Source organism: Phyllostomus hastatus, unplaced genomic scaffold (assembly GCF_019186645.2).
Source record: "Phyllostomus hastatus isolate PE091 unplaced genomic scaffold, TTU_PhHast_1.1 phas_scaffold_385, whole genome shotgun sequence".
In the NCBI taxonomy this organism is placed as follows: domain Eukaryota; kingdom Metazoa; phylum Chordata; class Mammalia; order Chiroptera; family Phyllostomidae; genus Phyllostomus; species Phyllostomus hastatus.
The window spans coordinates 12,827,162-12,835,608 of NW_025334026.1; positions in this window are offsets into that span (position 1 = coordinate 12,827,162).

Below are 8,447 nucleotides of genomic sequence, written 5' to 3' on the forward strand. Positions count from 1 at the left end.
CAATGCACCCAGTGGACAGCTACAGACCATATCAGAGCACCACCACCCTGTCCCTGCACAGCTGATCCTACGTGAAGGGCGGAGGTCAGTGGTAAGTGATCAGAGCCAATTCTTGCAGCTGATTGGCCTTGATAAATCCCTCCCATTGATCTGCCAACAGCAACCAAGCCTCAACTACAAGAGGAGACTATACTCAGCCCCCCTGAAGGATGTACCTTGAGGACCCAGTTTGGGTGATAGGGGCTGTGCCACTGGACCCTATAATGCACCTACTACATTAGGCCACACTACCAAGACATGGAGTCAAAGAAGCTCTACCTAATACATAGAAACAAACATAGAAAGGCTCCCAAAATGAGAAGACAAAGAAACATGGCCCAAATGAAAGAACAGATCAAAACTCCAGAAAAAGAGCTAAATGAAATGGAGATAAGCAATCTATCAGGTACAGAGTTCAAAACACTGGTTATAAGAATGCTCAAAGGAACTTAGTGAGGACCTCAACAGCATAAAAAAGATCCAATCAGAAATTAAGGATACACTGATTGCAATAAGCAACAATTTATAGGGAAACAACAGTAGAGTGGATGAAGCTGAGAATCAAATCAATGATATAGAACATAAGGAAGCAAAAAACAACCAATCAGAATAACAAAAAGAAAAAAGAACCCAGCCCTGACTGATGTGACTCAGTGGATTGAGCACTGGCCTGTGAACATAAAGGTTGCTGGTTCACTTCCCTGTCAGGGCACATGCTTGGGTTGTGGCCAGGTCCCCAGCTGGCGAGAGGCAACTGATTGATGTTTCTCTCACATATAGATGATTCTCTCCCTCTCTTTCTCCTTCCCTTCCCCTGTCTCTGAAAATAAATAAAATCTTTGAAAACAAAAAAGAAAAAAGAATCCAAAAAAATGATGACAGTGTAAGCAGCCTCTGGGACAAGATCAAGAAGTCCAACATTTGCATCATAGTGGTGCCAGAAAGAGAAGAGAAAGAGCAAAAAATCTATTTTAAAAATTAAGGAAAGACAGACCTGGCTGGCGTAGCTCAGTGGATTGAGCACGGGCTGCGAACCAAAGTGTCTCAGGTTCGATTCCCAGTCAGGGTACATGCCTGGGTTGCAGGCCATGATCCCCAGCAACTGCACATTGCTGTTTCTCTCTCTCTCTCTCTATCTCCCTCCCTTCTCTCTCTAAAAAAATAAATAAATAAAAATCTTTTTAAAATAAAATAAATAAAATTAAAAATTAAGGAAAGAAAACTTCCCTAATTTGGTGAGGAAATAGACATGCAAATCCAGAAAGCACAGAAAGTCCCAAGCAAGATGGATGCAGAGGTCCACTCCAGGACACATCATAATTAAAAAACCAAAGGCTAAAGATAGAGAATCTTAAAAGCAGTAAGAGAAAAGAAGGTGGTTACCCACAGGGGAATTCCACGAGTGTCAGATGATTTCTCATAAGAACCTTTGCAAGCTAGAGGCAATTGGCAAGAAATATACAAAATCATGAAAAGCAGGGACCTATAGTCAAGATTGCTCTACTCAGCAAAGATATCATTTAGCATTGAAGAGCAGATAAAGAGCTTCCCAGACAAGGAAAAACTAAAGGATTTCATTGTCATCAAACCATTATTATATGAAACGCTAAAGAGATTTATTTAAGAAAAAGAAGGAGATCAAAACTATGAACAATAATATGGCAATAAATACATATATGTTAGCAATTGAATCTAAAAAACAAACTAAGCAAGCAAGAACAGAGACAGAATCATGCATACACAGAGTGTTTTGAGGGTTGCCAGATGGGAGAGGGTTGTGGAGGAATGGGTGAAGAGGTGAGGGGATTAAAAAGTACAAATAGGTAGTTACAGAATAGCCATAGGGATGTACAGTATAGGAAATGGAGTAGCCAAAGAAGTTACATGCATGACCCATGGACATGAACAATGGTGGAGGGATTGCATGTTGGAGTAGGGATTGCTGGTTGGATGCAGGGCAAAAGGGGAAAAAAGGAATAACTGTAATTGCATAATCAATAAAATACAATTTTTTAAAAGCCCTTAGGAATAAATTTAATCAAGGAAGTGCAATACTTGAACATGAAAATCTATAAGACATTGCTGGAAGAAATTAAAGAAGACATAAATAAATGTAAATATATCTTGTATTCATAGATCAGAAGATATGATATTATTAAGAGAACAAAGAAGACAACAATACTACCAAATACAGATTCGATACAATCTCTATCCAACCTCCAACATGTAGTTTGCAGAAATGAAAAAATCCACCTTAACATTCATATGGAATTTCAAGGAGCAGCAAATAGCCGAAACAATCTTGAAAAAGAAAACCAAGGTTGGCGACTTCATACTTACCAATTCAAAACTTACTACAAAGTTACAATGATTTAAAAAAAGAGAGAGAGAGATACTAGCATGAAGACAACATGTAGACCAGTGATTTTCAACAGATGTGCCACAAGAACTTTTAAAACATGCAATATCTGACTACTTAGTCCAGGGCATTGACCTTTTTCCCCTTAGACTGTCAAATAAAAAAAATGACAACATCCAATACAATGATAGCCATCCAACTTGACTGAATCAAAATTATATCTATATTTTATCAGATTTGCAAAAAAGTACATATTTTTAGTGTGTGGCAGATTTTTAGTATTTAGTTTAGTGTATATGAGGTGAAAAGGGTTGAAAATGACTGATATAGACCAATGTAATAGAGCAGAAAACCACATCACTGCCAACCCCAGAACTATGGCAAATTGATTTTTGACAAGGATGCCAAGGCCATTTGATGAGGACAGAACAATCTCTTCACCAATCAGTGATGGAGGACTTACAGCCAAAATGGAGGTGTGGGTGGATACACTTTACTTCCTTGCACAACCAAAAGAAGGACAACAACAATTTTAAAAAAAACAGAACTACCATAAAATCAAACTATATAGAAGTCCAACAACCAAGGAGTTGAAGAAGAAATATTCATCCAGATTGGTAGGAGTGGTGGAGAGGGGCAGCCAGGGCAAGGAGGACATGTGGCAAGGTGGCACCTGGTGGACCTGGCAGTCCCACATTCGCGTGAAGTCAAGAGGAACAACTGGGGAACAATACAGACAGTGCTACCCAGGATCCCAGCATGGGAAAATAAAGCCTCAAAATCTCTGGCTGTAAAAACCTGTGGGGGGCCCTGGCTGGTGTGGCTGAGTGGATTGAGTGCCAGCCTACAAACCAAAGGGTTGCCAGTTCGATTTCCAGTCAGGGCACATACCTGGGTTGCAGGCCAGGTCCCTAGAAGGGGGCGCCTGAGAGGCAACCGCATATTGATGTTTCTCTCCCTCTCTTTCTCCCTCCTTTCCCCTCTCTCTAAAAATAAATAAAAATCTTTTTTAAAAAAAAAACCTGTGGGACCCCTGGCTGGTGTAGCTCAGTGGATTGAGCACGGGCTGCGAACCAAAGTGTCGCAGGTTCGATTCCCAGTCAGAGCACATGCCTGGGTTGCAGGCCATGACCCCCAGCAACTGCACATTGATGTTTCTCTCTCTCTCTCTATCTCCCTCCCTTCCCTCTCTAAAAATAAATAAATAAAATCTTAAAAAAAAACAAACCTGTGGGTATTGAGGTGGCGGGAGAAACTCCCAGCCTCACAGGAGAGTTTGTTGGAGAGACCCACAGTGTCCTAGAACATACACAAACCCAACCACCAGGGAATCAGGACCAGAAGAGCCCAATTTGTTTGTGGGTAGTAGTGGAAGAATTGACTGAAAGTGGGGAGAGAGCCAAGCAAGTGTCATTGTTCCCTCTCTGACCCCTCCCCCACATACAGCATCAAAACACATCAAAGTGGGTTACCCCACCCTGACAAATACCTAAGGCTCTGCCCCCTACAACATAACAGGTGCACTGAGACAAACAAATATATCCCAAATGTAAAAACAAATCAAAACTCCAGAGAAAGAACTAAGCGACGAGGAGATAGCCAACCTACCAGATGCAGAGTTCAAAACACTGGTAATCAGGATGCTCACAGAAATGATTGAGTACAGATGCAAAATAAAGGAAGAAGTGAAGGTTATGCAAAGTGAAATAAATAAAAAAATACAGGGAACCAACAGTGATGGGAAACTGGGACTCATATCAACAATTAGAAACAAAAGGAAGAAATAAACATTCAACCAGAACAGAAAGAAAACACAAGAATTTTAAACACACACACACACACACACACACACACACACACACACATACAAAGAGAGAGGTTTAGGAACCTCTGGGACAAGTTTAAATGTACCAGCATCCAAATCATAGGGGTGCCAGAAGGAGAAATTGAAAACTTATTTGAAAAAATAATGAAAGAAAACTTTCCTAATTTGGTAAAGAAAATAAAGATACATGTCCAAGAAGCACAGAGAGTCCCAAACAAGTTGGACCCAAAAAGGACCACACTAAGAAACATCATAATTCAAATGTCAAAGGTTAAAGATAAGGAGAGAATCTTAAAAGCAACAGGAGAAAAGCAGATAGTTACCTACAAAGGAGTTTCCATAAGACTATCAGCTGATTTCTCAAAAAATAATTTGCAGACCAGAGGGGACTGGCAAGAAGTACTGAAAATGATGAGAAGCAAGGACCTACAACCTAGATTACTCTATCCAGCAAAGCTATCATTTAGAATTGAAGGGCAGATAAAGTGCTTCTCAAACAAGGTAAAGCTAAAGGAGTTCATCATCACCAAGATATTATTGCATGAAATGTCAAAGGGACTTATTTAAGAAAAAGAAGATCAAAGCTATGAACATCAAAATGGCAATAAATTCACAACTATCACAAATTAAATCTAAAAAACAAACTAAGCAAGCAAGCAAACAGAACAGTACCAGAATCGTAGATATGGTGATCATTTGGAGGGTTATCAACTGAGAGGGGGAAGAGGGAGAATGGGAGAAAAGGTGCAAGGATTAAGAAGTACAAATTGGTACATACAGAATAGACACTGGGATGTTAAGAACAGTATAGGAGGAACAGCCAAAGAACTTACATGCATGACCTATAGACATAAACTAAGGCGTGGATTGAGGGAATAGGGGCTGCCAGGTAGAGGGGGGTATGGGGGGGGAAATTGGGACAACTATAATAGCATAATCAATAAAATATATATATTTTTTTAAAGATTTTATTTGTTTATTTTTAGAGAGGGAAGGGAGGGAGAAGGAGAGAGAGAGAGAAACATCAATGTGCAGTTACTGGGGGCCATGGCCTGCAACCCAGGCATGTGCCCTGACTGGGAATCGAACCTGCAACACTGGTTCGCAGCCCACGCTCAATCCACTGAGCTACGCCAGCCAGGGCAATAAAATATATTTTTAAAAAACTCTACGGAGCAATAATCTAGTAAAAAGAATGAGAGAGTATTTGTAAATTATACACCTGATCAGGGTTTCATATATAAAATGTATAAAGAACTCCTACTACTCAACAACAAAAAGACAACTCAATTTTAAAATCAGCAAAGGATTTCAATATACATTTTCCATAGGAAAAATGAAAATAAACGATAAGCACACGAAAACATGCTCGAAATTATTAGCTATTAGGGAAATGCAAACCAAAACCACAATGAGGTATCACTTCACCCCTACTAGGATGGCTATAATTTCTTTTTTTAATTCAGAAAAATGGTAAGTGTTGGCAAAGATGGGGAGAAATTGAAACCCTCATAAAATGTAATGGAGTTGTGCAATGATGTAGCTGCCATGGAAAGCACTTTGATAATTCCTCAAAAAGTTAAACATAGAATTACCATCTATAACCCAGCAATTCCACTCCTAGGCATATACCCAAAAGACTTAAGTGCAGGTTGGGGATTTAATGTTTCTTCACATATTGACACCTTAATTCCTCAATGTGATGGTATTTGTATATGGGGCCCTTGGGAGATAGTTGCAATTAAATGAGGTCATAAAGGTGGGGTTTCAATCTAGTAGAATGGGTGACCTCATAAGAAAAGAAAGAAAAAGGGATCTCCCTCTCCCTCTCCCCTCCCTCCCTCTACTTCCCTCCCTCCCTCCCCTCACCCTTCCTCCTGTCCCCCGCTCACATGGGTCCACTGAGGAAAGGCCATGTGAACACACAGTGAGAAGGTGGAAGGGGGCCATCTGCAAGCCAGAGAGTTCTTATCAAAAAACTAGTCAGCCAGCACCTAGATCTTGGACTTAGCCTCCAGGCTGTGAGAAAATGAATGTCTGATGTCCATAGTATTTTGTTACGACAACCCATTCCAATACTTGTATATGAATGTTCTTTTGTTTTAAATATTTATAAAGATTTTATTCATTTATTTTTAGAGAGAGAGGAAGAGAGGGAGAAAAAAATTGATGTGTGAGAAAAACACTTGGTTGTCTCTCAAGGACTGGCCCACAACCAGGAATGTGCACTGATTAGGAGTCGAACCAGTGACCTTTTGGTTCACAGGCTGGCACTCAATTCACTGAGCCACACTAGCCAGGGTGTGTATGGGGATGTTCTTAGCAATATATTATTCACAATAGCCAAAAAGTGAAAACAACCCAAATGTTCATCATCTAACGAAGGAATAAACAAAATGTGGTATATCCATACAATAAAATATTATTAAGCTTTGAAAAAGAATGAAGTCATTAACAAGCAAAATAGAGACAGACTCATAGTTAGAGAGCAGGCTGACTGCTCTGGGGGTTGGAGGTAGGGAATGGAGGGATTGAGCCAAAGAGAGAAAAAAGAGAAAGAACTTACGGACACAAACAACAGTATAATGATTGCCGGGGTGGTGGAAATGGCAGAGGGCATGGGTGGGGCAGGTAGGAGTGGGTAAATGGCAATGGAAAAAATACAATAAAATCTTTTAAATGAAAGGAAAAAGTGAATGAAGTTCTGATACATGCTACCACATGGATAAACCTTGAAAGCATTACACCCAGTGAGAGAAGCCAGATATAAAAGGACATATATTGTATGGTTCCATTTATATGAAATATCTAGAAGGGGCAAATTCACAGAGACAGAAAGTAAAAATACAGGTTACCAGGTGCTGGCAGTGTTGGGAAATGAGGAATTATTGTTTAATGGATACAGAGTTTCTGTTTAGGGTGATGAAAAAGTTTTACAAATAATGGTGATGATTGCACAACATTGTCAATTTAATTAATACCACTAAATTATACACTCAAAATAGTTAAAATTTAAAATATTATTATTTATATATAATAAATAATATACAAATAATTATTTATATATTGTTTATATAATATAATATATAATATATAAATAATATCTATTATGTATATAAAAATATATATTTACCACCATAGAGAGAAAAAGAGAGGGGGAAGGAAGGAGGAAGGATGGGAAGAAGAGTGGGAAGGAGGGAGGGAAGGTGAGAAGAAGTTGAGGAGGGATTGAGGAAAAGGGAGGAAAAGAGAGAATACAACAAAAATCCTGCAGCTCGGAATCATACTCACAGAAACAAAAAATACTCCCAGGGAGGGACCCTCTTGGGGCACGAGCGCTGAGGATGCAGGTGAGCAGCAGGCCCATGGGACATGCCCAGGGGTGCCCTGCCTAGAGCCCTCAGCCCAGCGGGGTTTGCCTGCTGCTAGCAAGCTCCTGGCGTGAGAACAGCTTCCCACCTGAACTTTGTCCTTCCATCTTTCTTCTCTGCCTGGGGCTCTCTGACACCAGAGAGCCTGCCGGGTGCCACCCAGAAATGCAAGGGATTTGATGACCCCAGGCACAGCCACCCATTAGAGAGTAAGTGTCTTGGCCTCCCAGAAAATGCCCTACACTTAATTAAAAGTAAATAAAAGTAGAAATTCATTTCTTCAGTTGCCATAGCCACATTTCTAGTGACCCGCATGTGGCCAGAGGCTAGCATGCTGCGCACAGTAGATTTAGGATATCCCCTTCACTGCAGAATGTTCTATTGGGGTCCCCAGGAAACTGGACCCCAGCTGCCTGCTCACGAGCACATCTTTTGTTGGCTTTTCTCCCTTCCCTGTCTCCCTCTCACTGCAACCTTCCTGTGCATCCTGGGGTCTCCTCCAGAGCAAAAGACCTACACCCAAGTCACTGTCTCAAGATCTGCTTTCAAGGGAACATAAATCAATGCTTTGGTGACATGAGTAAGAAGACAGATGGGGTGATTTGGTCACCACCACCTGAACCCCTGAAGTAGCTGAGGGACTGTGTTCCTGACCTGTCCTGACTTCAGGTGAGAGATGACAGGTGGAGGAACCCCCAGAGGCCAATAAGCAGGAAGACCCGGGTGTGAGCAGCCTGGCCCCTCAGTCTCTAAGTGATGGCAGTGGGGGTCAGAGTCCCTGGTTGTCCCTTTTCCCCGCCTATGCAAACGTCCCAACCCTGACTGCGGCACAGGCGCTGCACCCCGCGCAGCA